Source organism: Felis catus, chromosome D2 (assembly GCF_018350175.1).
Source record: "Felis catus isolate Fca126 chromosome D2, F.catus_Fca126_mat1.0, whole genome shotgun sequence".
Classification (NCBI taxonomy): domain Eukaryota; kingdom Metazoa; phylum Chordata; class Mammalia; order Carnivora; family Felidae; genus Felis; species Felis catus.
The window spans coordinates 2,202,176-2,217,509 of record NC_058378.1 but is presented as its reverse complement, the minus strand read 5'-3'; positions in this window follow the sequence as shown (position 1 = coordinate 2,217,509).

The window sequence follows — 15,334 nt, the reverse complement described above, 5'->3', positions numbered from 1 at the left end:
AAAACAAATGGGAAGATATTCCATGCTCATCAATTGAGAGAACAAACATTGTTAAAATGTACATACTACCAAAAGTGATCTATAGATTCAGTGCAATCCCTATCAAAAAACTAATAGCGTTTTTCACAGAACTAGAACAAACAGTCCTAAAATGTGTATGGAAACACAAAAAACCCCTTACAAAAAGAAGAAAGGACAAATCTGGAGGTATCACAAGTCCAGATTTCAAGATAGACTACAAAGCTCTAGTAATCAAACAGTATGGTACTTGTACAAAAATAGACACACAGATCAAATAACTGAAAAGAGAGCCCAGAAATAAATCCATGATTATATGATCAATTAATCTTCAACAAAGGAAGAAAGAATACGCAATGGGGAAAAAAACAGTTTTTTAAAACAGTTTCTTTTTGAGAAAACTGGACAGCTACATGGAAAATAATGAAACTGGACGATTTTCTTAACACCACACACAAAAATAAACTCAAAATAAATTAAAGATCTCATGTGAGACCCAAAACCATAACAATCCTAGAAGAGGCCACAGGTAGTAATTTCTTTGACATCAGTCATAGCAACATCTTTCTGGATATGTCTCCTGAGGCAAAGGAAACAAAAGCAGAAATAAACTATTGGGAGTACATCAAAATAAAAACCTTCTGCACACACAAAAAAAGCAAACAAATGAACACCAAAAACAAATAAACAATCAAATAAATAACAAAAATCAACAGTACAAAAAGACAACCTATTGAGTGGGAGAAGTGATTTGCATATCCAGTAAGGGGTTAGTATCAAAAATATGTAAAGAACTTATACAACTCAACACCAAGAAAACAATCCAATTAAAACTGAGCAGAAGACGTGAATAGACGTTTCTCCAAGGAAGACATACACGGCCGACAGACATGTGAAAAGATGCTCAACATGACTCACCATCAGGGAAATCCAAATCCAAATCACAGTGAGCTCACCTCACACCTGTCAGAATGGCTAACATCAAAAACACAAGCAACAACAAGTGTTGGCAAGGATGTGGAGAGACAGGTACACTCATCCACTCCTGGTGGGAATGCAAACTGGTGCAGCCACTGTGGAAAACAGTGTGGAGGTTCCTCAAAAAACTAAAAATAGAACTACCATATAATCCAGTGATTGCACCACTGGGTATTTACACAAAGAATACAAAAACATTAACTCAAAAAGATATATGAACCCCTATGTTTACTGCAGCATTATTTACAACAGCCCAATTTTGGAAGCAGCCCACATGGCCCACCATAGACAAATGGATAAACAAGATACGGTACACACAAGATACGGTACACAGCTGTAAAAAGGAATGAAATCTTGGGCGCCTGGGTGGCTCAGTCAGTTAAGCATCCGACTTCGGCCCAGGTCATGATCTCACGGTTCGTGAGTTCGAGCCCCGCATCGGGCTCTGTGCTGACAGCTTGGAGCCTGCTTCTGATTCTGTGTCTCCCTCTCTCTCTCTCTGCACCTCCCCAGCTCGTGCTCACACTCTGTCTCTGTCAAAAATAAATAAACTTAAAAAAATTAAAAAAAAAAGGAATGAAATCTTGCCATTTGCAACAACATGGGTGGATCTAGAGGGTATTATGCTAAGTGAAATAAGTCAGACAGAGAAAGACAAACACTGTATGATTTCACTCATATGTGGAATTTAAGCAACAAATCAAATAGAAAAGAAAAATGACATAAAAAAGCAGTCTCTTAACCACAGAGAACAAGTTGATAGTTAGCAGAGGGGAGGTGAGTGAGGGGATGAGGGAAATAGGGATGGGGGTTAAGAGTGCACTTCTCACGATGAGCATGGAGTAACGTATACAACTGTTGAATCACTGTGTTATACACATGAAGCTAATGTGACCCTGTATGCGAACAATACTAAAAATGAATGAATGAACCTATTTTTACCAACTTTTGCTTTCCTTTTCTGAAAAATTTCACCTGAAAATAACGTATGAGTTTGTGGGAAGGCACAAAGATGAATAGGTAGGTAGGGCTAGTAATTTCTCTTGTTTTATGTATAAATATAATAATCTATTAGGGTATGGTGTTTAGTCTTCATCATCTAACAGAAATGGCCGTCAAACCAAACTGTCTTTTTCTATTACAAAGAGTAACATAATACATAATACAGAATAACAGAAGTATTATGTGTGTATCCTTAGTTTATATATTGGTGTGGTATATTATCTAGGTTATAAAAATATCGAGAGCATACAATATATTAGCTACATAACACAAATATATTAATGTTAAACTCTTTTTATTATTAGTATTGAGTTCTACCTATGCAGATTCAAGTGATTAAGATTTTCATGATCTCACTAAAATAACAGCTATGAGAGTGAACATTGTATACAAATATATGTAAAGTATTTCAAGTAGGAACTTGAGCTTTCTTATCAGTCTAGAAGCAGTCATGAGAAAAGAGAAAAAAAAGGAAGAAAATATCTTCTGACAATTTCTACAGCACAGGATACCTCTTGGGTCTCCCAACCCCATTACTGCTTCCTTTGCACTCACTCAGGATCAGGAGGTTGAACATAGAGCACATCACTTCTTGGGATCCTCTCCTGGGTGACTTGGGTTCGGCACTAGCAGAAGGCTGAATGGAGAGAGGAGGACCCATGTGGCTTTCCTATAGGATGCCCATGTCCTTATATGTAATAAACATAGAGCTTCTCAAATTCCACATTTTATCATATCAACAGTTTTCAACTGGGAATCTGAATATGCAACTCCAATATTTGTAAATTTAAATACTTTGTTTTCTGTACCTTTAAAAAAAACTATATGAGGAACTGACTTGATAAAGGTTTACCATAGTATTTTTTGAAAATATCCGTAAAACTGTATCCATCTGTTATGTAGTAGGTGTCATAGCTGTTGTTTTATCCACTTGTATTTGCATTTCTTGTATATGGCATGCATATGAAGATATACTTGATGCAACTTGTAACAGAAGACACACAGGAAATTGATGTATTAAAGGAACAGACATTTTCTAAAGGACATTTTAAAAGTGTAGGTCAAGTGCCTTAATGTTTTAATACCCGTTCAAGAAGTAAAACCACTTCTGAAAATGTATTCTAAAGAAAGATTACTGCGTGTCATTGGATTTAGCTACCACAGGATATTCAATACAACCAGTCTTTAGAAGTGAATAATTAAAATCAATTAGTGCCCGCAAATATATGTTCAAAATACACAAGAAGGAAACAAAAGTATGTTCTTAAAGGAGATAGGATTTTTTTTGAAAATGTATGTTAATATGAAAGTCATGACATTTAGGGAAAGTAAAAAACATTATTAGGTAATATTTTCATTAAAATTAAATTTTTCTTTCCTGCAATTATAAGGGGGGTTTTACTTTTGGGTGGGGGGTGGTGGTTTTTGTTTTTGTTTCTTAACTTTTCCTACTGTTCACCTATACTATATACACTGAACATGTATAATTTATATATCAAGATAAGATCAGTAAGTTCAACTCTTAAAATCAAAATGAAAAGGCACATAATAGAGGAAAGGAGATAAAGATGAGTTTTGCTTTTCTCCTTATCTGATGAAACAGAATGCACGGTTTATAAAGAGAAACAATTTTCCCTCTGGTTTCAGCTCTAAGCTATAAAAGGAATTTATTCTGTAGATCTGGAAATAAGAGGTACTGAATACCTAACACGCATTAAGATAAATCACTGTGTTACTTTTTTTTGACAGGATAGAAGTATTGTGTTATCACTTACTGTATCAACCACTGGTAAAGAAAATTTCAAAAGAGAAAGTGAAGAGTTCTGTGATTTTTCACCAAATCACTGAAAACTATTATCTAAGATGAAGGAAATGGCTTTCTAGGGACCTTTGTATGGCGCCTACATCCACCTCATATGATGTGGTTAGGACAATCTAAGAGATGTAGATGGCTGGATTGCCCTTTGGGGACTGTCATCATCATGCAGCTCAATTGACGACAACTTTTGTTCACGTATTTAGTACCCACTGGAAGAAATACAAACACGTGAGATGTCAGATATGAAGATAATACGAAAATGGTCAGAGGGCCTCTGTCCTAGTCTGCAAGACATGTGTTCGGAGACTGGAAATTCACGTCGCTTTTCTCTATTCTTGCCAAGTTCACGGTGTTATAGCTACCTCCTCAACTCGTACAATATAAATACAGGTATTAATGAAAAAAAATTTGAAACTATGCTTCCAGCTCATAAGTAACACCAAACACTCTTTTTAAAAAAGGATTGTGCGTGTGTGCGTGCGTGGTAATGTAAACCTCCTGACTGCTGCAATCATTAAGAGTCAATTCAGATTTGTTAACATTTTTCCTGACAGCATGCTAATAATGCATGTTCTGCTTAGAGTTGTTTAGTAGCAAATTAGTGAGAACCAATTCCATTTTTTTAAAATTGAAGTTACATTCCAAAAAGGATGAATGGAAAAATGAAGCCAGAAAATAAAATATAAATTAAAATATTTCACCAGAGGAAAAAGTTAAGCTATCTCAGACAATGTTGAAGGGTGGGGTTGTATAATAAAAAAGCTGCTAATTCTCATAAATGGTAAATCAGAGACATAAATATTATACAGGCGTGACTGCAAGAAGCTGGAATTAAAGCATTTTGCGTGCTGAAAAAATTACAACTGTGAACACTTTTTTCCATTCAGTCAAATGTTATGTGAATAGTAAATGATTCTGAATAAATGCTACTGTATCAAAACAGAGCTATTACTCTGGATCATGACTGTTGCCGAGGCCAGTAAATAGTTCCCTTGTGGTGTGCCCTACTCCACTGGGCAGGTGACGTGACAAGAAAGGTCTTCTGCTGGACTGAAAGGCCATGACACGGGGGTTACACACAGACCCCACGCATACCAACACTGCCTTTTGGAGTCCTTCTTCAGATGGTGGCAGTGACTTCCTGCTCTATTGGGAACTGGTTCTTTCACTTAATAGAACAGTCCTGGCAATGCAAAACTATATATATCATCCACGCGTTATTGATTTTTAGTCATTAAAATTGACTGAAATATGTTGGACATGAAAATTATGCAAATATCATTTTGTTTCACTAGAGTATTATTCAGATCCTTCAGAATTTCATTTGAACCATCAACCAGGACCGTATAAGACTGAAAAGGTAGGGCACTTAACCACAGGTTCGATGATCTGAAAGGTTTGTTTTTTCTTTACAATTATCTTAAAATGATATTTCTTCTATAAAGTAATAGTATATCTGATAAGTGAGGGCCTATTTCTTTTAAAGCTATATCTGCATTGGGGCGCCTGGGTGGCGCAGTCAGTTAAGCGTCCGACTTCAGCCAGGTCACGATCTCGCGGTCTGTGAGTTCGAGCCCTGCGTCGGGCTCTGGGCTGATGGCTCAGAGCCTGGAGCCTGTTTCAGATTCTGTGTCTCCCTCTCTCTCTGCCCCTCCCCCGTTCATGCTCTGTCTCTCTCTGTCCCAAAAAGAAATAAACGTTGAAAAAAAAATTAAAAAAAAAAAAAAGAAACTATATCTGCATTAACCAGCTTTATGTGACCAAAACATCTCCCAAACTTAAAACAGTGCACATGGAGACCCTATGTTCACACCTGGTCTCATTATAAAAGACTGAACGTGTTCACACATTTAGCTTCACATTGGAATGAACTGGAAAACTTTTAATATTCTGATGAATGGGCAATATCCGAGACTAATTCACACTGAATCTTTGGTCCCCCAACCCAAGCATCAGTGTTTTTTTAAAAATTCTAAAAATTTTTAATTTTTTAATTAGAATTTTCAAAAAATTCTAAAAGTTCAGGTATAGCCAAGGTTGAGAACCACTGCACAAAATAATAAATGCAACTTACATGTAAGTGAGGTAAAAAAAAAAAACTCATTGAGTTGATATCAATGTCTGTACATCATAGTAACTAGAGGCCATGGCGATTCAATCACACGTCAAGAATTCACCTTGTAGCTGAGATTATAAAAGACTGGAAACTGAGGTGTTTGTATCTACTTTTCCCCGTAATTATCAGAGAACGGTGATACTCATCTTTATTTTGATTCTAATATAAAATTTTTATATCTCATTCAAAAATTCTAAAATTATTTTAAACCTATAATTCTATTCTTTTAGCTCCTATCTATAAAACAGGTTTTCTGTTTTGAAGTCAGTAACTTCAATCAGGATTTAGAGTCTAGTGTCAGTATGAAATTCTCATATTAATGCTTAATTGCTTACTACGAGGTTGAAAACATGTATGGTTATTGATCCTAACTGCATAATCAATAGCCTTCTAGAGAGGAAGGTGTCAGTATAGACCCCGGAACTGAGGAGTTTCAAGAACTGTTAAATTTAACTCCTGGTCAAAACTTACTCAAAAACCATGTTGATGACTGTGATTAGGACATGTGTGGTTTTTGTTGACTACACCATCACACAGAAATACCAAAACTAACAGATTTAGAAATCATGGAAAGAAAGTGATGTGGCACTTTATGGCTATAGGGAATTTTTTTGAGAGCCTAAACCTACCAAAACATTCTGTCTTGCCTAATTTCATCTTGTTTGTGTGTTTGTTTTAACAACAACAAAAAAGAACCAATATGAACCAATACCTTGAGAAGTGTCCCAGGAAAGTTGAACATTGCACTCAGTCCCTTGGCCTCACTACACTTTAGAAAAAACGTGATGCACTGCAAATAATCAGTAAAGTTTTAGTTCTATGGTGCTGTTGCTCAGTAACACAGAGAAAATCATTTAATATATCATCATCACTTTCAGCCCAGTTAAAACAAGGAACATCAAATCTACTCGCCCTATTCCCTAAGATTATTAGAAACTTTAATGAGAGATTTAAAAAAATCACCTTACAAAGTTCACAGTGTTGTTTGAAAAGTAAGGTATGATTACATTTGAATTTTTTATTGTAATGTTTATTTTTGAGAGAGAGACAGAGCGTGAGCAGGGGAGGAGCAGAGACAGAAGGAGACACAGAATCTGAGGCAGGCTCCAGGCTCTGAGCTCTCAGCACAGAGCCCGATGCAGGACTCGAACTCGGGAACAGCGAGATCGTGAACTAGGCCGAAGCTGGACACTTAACCAACTGAGCCCCCTAGGCGCCCCTGATTACATCTGATAGTAAAGGTACCTTGTAATTCATCAATGAATGTAGTTCATAAGCTCCTATAAGCCATGGCACGTTGTACTCACTTACCACTTCATGCCAGGAGAAAAGGCACAATTAAATTTAGGAACTTGAAAAAGTATTTTATTGGGGTGCCTGGGTGGCTCAGTCGGTTGAGCGCCGACTTCGGCTCAGGTCACGATCTCGCGGTCCGTGAGTTCGAGCCCCGCATCAGGCCCCTGTGCTGACAGCTCAGAGCCCGGAGCCTGTTTCAGATTCTGTGTCTCCCTCTCTCTGACCCTCCCCCGTTCATGCTCTGTCTCTCTCTGTCTCAAAAATAAATAAATGTTAAAAAAAATAAATAAATAAATAAAAAGAAAAAAAAAAAGAAAAAGTATTTTATTGAAGATATCAACTTGAAGCAAATTCCCATGCAAGATGACACAAATTTGCATTTTAAACAATTTACCCTTTGTTCTAAATGCATTGGGAAACTTGAATTCAATCTTTCTAACAGCCCGTAAATGCCATCGTGAAAACATTTACCGTCTATCTCCTTCATTTGTAGGCGGCGATAGAGAAGGACAATGGAAGCCACTTGGCTAGTCGGTGATTCCGTGGAATCAGAGCCCAGGTCTCATGCACTCCCAGCTATTATGCTTCCAGGAAGATACTGCCCTTATCCATTACTCTCAGCCCTAACTAGAGAGAGACTCATCCTGGGAGCTGTGATAAATTGAGGCCAGCACACTTTTATTTATATTTATGGCACCTTCCCACCTCTCCTGAGGTCTGTGACTTATGAAAGTACAGAATTAGCTTCCTTTACCTTTTCCATGACCCCGTATTGTTTCAGTAAACTCCGGAGGGGAACTTATAATGCCTTATGCTGGGCCGTGTGCAAGGACGTCACAGAAGAATCACACACTGTTCCTCCCCACAGACAGCTCTCAGTTAATGATGAGGGGGACCAAGTGGGCAAAGAGAATGTCAATAAAATGCAGAAGTGCTGTGAGAAAGTTGTGAAGGGAATGATGTGACAACATAAACACAGCATGCTGAATTCCACCTAGTGACGAGGAGAGAATTCCCGTTAGAGACACCAGGTGGATTGGATCTTTGGGGAAGACAAATTTGATAAGAGAATGAGGAGAGGATTCTATGGAAATGGGGTGAATAAAGTCACCTTCACGCATGTGATTTTGGGGGAAAGTCCCTGGTAGAAGGAGACGCCACAGATGGAAATACTGAGAGAGATCTGAGCTGGGAGAAGTAGGTCGGGACTGGATTATGCAGATTTATGTGTAAGACTAGGATTTCGACACAACGTGATGCTAATAATGAGAACCCAACGATGTTAATCAAGTGGGCTGGAACAGTAATGATGGAAAGAGTAAATGAGTATCTAGATGACTGACTGACAGAATATGGCAACAACGTGGAGAAGGAAGGGTTAACATGAGTGAGACAGGAGAGCAGGCCACACCAGCTGTCTTCTCCCCAGAAAACATCTAGACGCCTGTCCGGGACTGGAAGTCGCTCTGGGAAAGCTCGGTATGCTGACCAGGAAGATCCCACCCTGGGGTGGAGCACAGCATGGAGACTTACTTACCTCCCGTATAAGACTGTCTAGTGTGTCAGCTTAGCTGAGGTGTCTGGGGGTGGCCGGGAGCAAAGGAGCAGGATGGGGGCTCTCAGTGTCCACCAGCGGCAGACGCCGCTGCCCCAGTGGCCCGCACTGCCGGACCCTCCAGCTCCTACGACACCACAGACGACCCACAGCTCTCACAGCGGAGGACCCCGTAGTGTTGGCTGGCACTGACCCGGGAGGCCTGCTCTGTAGAGGACATGGCAGCTTTAGCAACTGAGGGGGCCAATGCCATCGCCGCCCCTCATGCCCCAGAGAGACAGATGCTGCCACACCCTCTAAGAAGGAGCTGCCGCCCTGAGCCGCACACACGTCCTGGCCCCCCACCTGCACCTCCTCCGTGTGCACCAGGCTTCAGAGCCACGCCCCGTGGCCGCGCTGCCATACTTTTGCTTCAAAACCCGGCCCCATGGGTGTTCCACGTACTCATATCTCGGGCACTGGACCCACCATGGCCACGAGCTAGGTAAGCCCAGAGCCGCTGTTACTCCACGAGGACTCACTCTCTAGAGCCCATGGCTGCCCCATCGACATGCACACACCAGACATCAGTGTCATCTGTGAGGGTGCCCTGTGAGCCAACCTGGGGCCAAGGAGGACCCTCTTGCCGTGACATACCTCCTAGTCGAAAAAGAGATCAGCAGGGGTGCCTGGGTGGCTCAGTCAGTTAAGCGGCCGACTTCAGCTCAGGTCATGATCTCGTGGCCCGTGAGTTCGAGCCCCGCATCGGGCTCTGTGCTGACAGCTCAGAGCCTGGAGCCTGTTTCAGATTCTGTGTCTCCCTCTCTCTGACCCTCCCCCATTCATGCTCTGTCTCTCTCTGTCTCAAAAATAAATAAATGTTAAAAAAAAAGAAAAAAGAAAAAGAGATCAGCAGCCATCACCACTGAAAACCTCAACAGCCCCTGACACAGATGTAGGCACACATAACCTTGGCACCGAGGATCCCCGCAAGCTTCACAGCCTCTGACCTCAGCTGACCGAAACACCGCTGGTCCTTTCCTGGAGCAGGAGTCGTCACACTCTACCTAGCTGGCACCCTCACGCCCACCCACAGGTGAACGTCTTTCCCCATGAAACCAGTCTATAAAAGTCAGCCAGAGGGGACCACTCCTTCAAATATGCAGACATCAATACAAGACTGTAAGAAACACGGAAAATCAAGGAAATACGTCACCACCAAAGGAACACAATAGTATCGCACTACCCAGACACAAAGAAATGGAGATCTACAAATTACTGGACAAAGAAATAATTCAAAACAATTGTTTTAAGGGAGCTCAGCAACCTACAACTAAACGAAATCAGGTAAACAGTACATGAAAAGTGGAGACACCTAAGAGAGATAGTGAAATGGTAAAAATAAATCAGCAGAAATTCTAGAGCTGGAATACAATCAATGAAATAAAATAAAATGCAATAAAAAGCATCATTAACACATTTGATCAGTCAAAAGAAAGCATCTGTGAACTTCAATACAAGTCACTTGAAATTATCCAAAGGGAAAAAAGATGACACACACACACACACACACACACACACACACACACACACACATACACAAAACAAAAAGAGAAAAGCAAGCAGAAAGGATCCAAGAATTATGGAACATCATCAGGTATAACAATATTGACATTGTGGGAGTCCCATGACAAGTAGAAGGGAGAGACAGAAAGCATATTTAAAGAAATAATTGCTGAAAACTACCCAAATCTGGGAGAGATATGGATATCCAGGTACTCAAAACTCATAGGTCCCCATACACTTCAACTAAAAGAGAACTTCATCGAGACACATTATTAAAGTAAAATAAATAAATAAATAAACCTGCCAAAAATCAAAGACAAAGAGAGAATTTTGAAAGCAAAAACAAAACAAATGAAGCAAAACAAAACAAAACAAAACCAACAGCAACAACTCATCTCTTACAATGATATCCCCATAAGGCTTTGAGCAGATTTCTTAACAAAAAGCTTGCAATCAGGAGAGAACGGGATGGGATATTCAAAGCGTTGAAAGAAAAAAACTGCCAACCAACCATATTTTACCTGGCAAAGCTCTCCTTCAGAAATGGAGAAGAACACATTTTCTCAGATAAGTAAAAGCTGAGGGAGTTCATCATCACTAGAACTGCCTTATAAAAAGTGATAAAATGAGTTCTTTAAAAGGAAATTAAAGGTTGCTAACTAGTAACATGATAACATATGAAAGTATAAAACTCTCTGGTAAAGTAGGTATAGAGTCAAAATCAGAATATTCTAGCCCTGTAATGGGGTGTGTAAATCAGATCACTTTAGTATAAAGGTTAAATAACTGAAATATTAAAACTGTACTGACAATATTTTTAATGGATATACAGGATAAAAAGATGTAAACTGTGACATCAAAAACATAGAGTGTGGAGGAATGAGTAAAATGATAGCTTTTGTATATGATCGAAGTTGTAAGCTTAAAACAGTTAATATAAAACGTTTATATAAGCCTCATGGTAACCACAACGCAAAAACCTACAGTAGATACACAAAAGAAAAAGAATAAATCAAAGCATACCACCATGGAAAATCATCAAATCAGAAAGACAGCAAAAGAGGAACAAAAGAATAAAAGAACTACAAAGTAGCCAAAAAATAATTAACAAGGTGGCAGTAGTAAGTCTTTCCTTATCAGTAATTAAATGAAAATGAATTAATGTCTCTAATTAAAAGACACAGAATGCATGGATGTACCACAAAAAACAGCACCCAACCCTTTGCTGCACATAGAGAATCACTACAGCTTTAAAGAAAGACACACATAGGCTGAAAGGATATGGATAAGATATTCCATGCAAACCAAAACCAAAACCAAAACCAAAACCAAAAGAGAGCAGGGGTAGCTATATTTGTACCAGACAACATACACTTTAAGTAAAAAAACTGTTCCTGGGGCGCCCGGGTGGCTCAGTCGGTTGAGCGTCTGACTTTGGCTCAGGTCATGATCTCTCAGTTTGTGACTTTGAGCCCCTCGTCAGGCTCTGTGCTGACAGCTCAGAGCCTGGAGCCTGCTTCTGATTCTGTGTCTCCCTCTCTCTCTGCCCCTCCCCCGCTCATGCTCTGTCTCTGTCAAAAATAAATAAACATTAAAAAAATTAAAAAAAAAACTGCTCCTAAAGACAAAAAAGTCATCATACAATGATAAAGGAGTCAATTCATACAAAGAATAAAATAACTGTAAATATATCTGCACCCAACATCAGAGGCCCTGAATATATTAAACATATATTAACAGATTTGAAGGCAGAAAGAGACAGCAATGCATTAACAGCACTGGACTTCAATATCCCACTTTCAACAAGGGATAGACCATCCAAACAGAAAATGTATACAGAAACATTGGATCTAAACTACATTTTAGACTAAATGGACCAAACAGACATATCCAGAACATCCCATCCTAAAGTAGCAGAACCCACATTCTTCTCAAGTGCACACCAGGCATTCTCTAGTATATATCACATGTTAGGTCACAAAAAAAGTCTTAACAAATTTAAGAAGAATAAAATCCCATCAAGTGGCTTTTCCAACCTCAAGGGTATGAAATCGGAACTAAGTAACATGAGAAAATCTGGAAAATTAGCAAATGTGCGTAAATTAAATAACACTCCTGAATAATCAAAGAGGAAATTGAAAAATATGTTGAGACAAATGAGAACAAAAACAACACATGGAAACATACGAGATGAAGGAAAAGCAGTTCTAAAAGGGAAATTCATAGCAATGAATGTTTAAAGACAAAGGAGAGATCTCAAACAGCCTAACTTTTCACTTCAAAGAACTAGAAAAAGAACAAACCAAGTCCAAAATTATCACAAGAAGACAATAACAAAGAGCAGAGCAGAAAAATTAAATGAAATAGAGACTAGAAAAATAGAAAAGATCAATGTAACTAAGAACTTCTTCTCAAAAAGATCCTAAGATTGATAAACCTTTAGTTAAACTAAGAAAAAAGAGAAGACTGAAATAAAGGCAAAATTAAACCAGGAGACATGTAACTGGTATCTCAGAAACATAAAGGATTTTAAGAGACTATTAATGAATAATTTATACACCAACAAACTGGATAACATAGAAGAAACGGATAAATTCCCAGAAATATGCAACCTACTAAGATTGAATCATGAAGAAATAAAAAATCTGAATATGCCTACAACTAGTATGAATCAGTAATCAGAAGTCACCCAACAAAAAAGGCTCAGGACCAGGTGGCTTCATGGGTGAACTCCACCAAGCATTTTAACAAGAACTGGTGTCAGTCCTTCTCAAACACGGAAGAGGAGGGAACATCCCCAAACTTCAGTGAACATGGGGGTATGGATATCATTGTGAGATCCTGACTCCTGGGAGTCAAGAGACGAGAGACGGTTCTGTTCCCACCAATGCATTTCCAGTCTTTCACTGGCTAGTTAATATCAGATCCTTTCTAACATGAGTGTATTTCAAACTCTGGATATTCATAACTAATTGATACATTATATATAATATATACATATACACACACATGTTACCCAGATATTTTGTACGTAGTTGTATATAATATTGTAATGCACACAATATTTGGGTGACTTTCTTTTATGAACTTATGTTCATTTTCCAAATGCTTCATAACGGGCTATTCCCAAAGGTAAAAATTAAATCTTACCTGATTATAAACAGGGGCAATGCTCATATATACAAAACAGGTGAGGGAGATTTTGCACTTTTTCAGATGACCTTAACCAACCCAACTTTATTGCACTGTCACTGTATGAAAAGGACACTACACCGTTTGTCAAGAGATGTGGCGTGCAATGGCCACTTTGAGATCACTGTGAACGTGCGTCTGCACTAGGCTTTCGACCTTGGTCTTTCTGTCTGTAAGGAGGCGTCAACACACCTGCCCTAACATCCTCACAGCTCTCACAGTAATCGTGTGGGTGATGCAGGGAAAAGTGATTTATCGACTGTAAACTTCTGCTACGGAAAGTTGTACCCACTGTTCAGACCTTTATATCTCCCCATATACCCAACCAATGGAATCTAAATCAAAAGTATCTTCCTTGACGTACATAAAGATACTGTATATTGTCATCACATATTTAAGCCAGATGTTCAGTGTCCATAACATGATGTACACAAGATGAGTATATATGAAATTCTTTAGACATTTAATCATGCTATCTCTAACAGTATGACAGTATGCTTATGCCCAAGCATATGTGTGATATTGTAAATAATTCATGAAATAAACTAACATTTTGCACTGTAAATAATCTTGCTGTTCTGCACAGAGGCTTCTTGTGCAGGACTGCTCTGAGAAATCACGGCTCTGTAAAACTAAGACTTGCGAAATAAACGTCAATCATACTTTGTTAACTGATACAGAAGCAAGTTGGAATGCCTCTGTAAACAATATTTAACCTTTTATTTAATTTTTTAAATGTTTTTGTATTCATTTTTGAGACAGAGAGAGACAGAGCATGAACAGGGGAAGGGCAGATAGAGAGAGAGGGAGACACAGAATCCGAAGCAGGCTCCAGGCTCTGAGTCGTCAGCACAGAGCCTGACGGGGGCTCGAACTCACAGACCGTGAGATCATGACCTGAGCCGAAGTCGGACTCTTAACCGATTGAGCCACCGAGATGCCCCTCAAACTATCTTTAAATAATAGGCCAAACAGAACAGACTCTTCAAGCATTGTGCGCTTTATACTGAAAACCTCCAGAGGTATCTCTTAGGTGACCATAAACACCAAAAACAAACTAGCAAAATCCTTAGTCTGAACTTCTCACTTGGAGATGCCACGGCCAACTCTACGTCAGAAGGGAGTTGCGAGCTCTAAACATAAACCCTGCAAGGCCACACGGTCAATTTCAGGGGCTCCCCAAAAGTGAAGGAAAAGCAGTGCAAGTGTGTTTAACAAACCCACGTTTTCCAGATAACTTTAATGTATTCAAAAGAGGTCCATTACACTTGTTCTGTTTAAAAGGAAACTCCTTAATTGGAACTAAGTCCTTCATTATTCACTGTGATACAGGTTTATACCCTTAGGGTCCATGTGATCATTCACATGTTCAGCTGACAGAAGGGGAAAAAGCTATTCTAATGGCTGAGCTTGGCTCTGACTCACTGGTTTTTATCTCCCTTAACTTCCAATCTCAGTTACAGACGGTGTTAAAGCTGGGGGAACAGCATTTTGGGAGATGGGTAGGGAGAAGTACAAGTCATTCTGAGTTGCTGAGGCTCTCATTAAATATGGCAAGCCACTTCCAATCCGAGAGCTACTGAAATGAAGGGCTGAGGCTTTTCTGTTGTATTTCCTTAAAAGCATAAAAGGCCCTGCTCAGAATCCAGCAGTCAACCTCCTGAATCGTGTGATTAGACATTTCTTTTGACAGTGCTCAATGACGACTCAATCATGCCCCCAGAGTGAGCCTTGCACATCATCAAAGTGTCTAATGATCTGAGTGTTTTGGGGTAACAACAACCCACATGCTAAATAGTTTGCCAGAATTCCA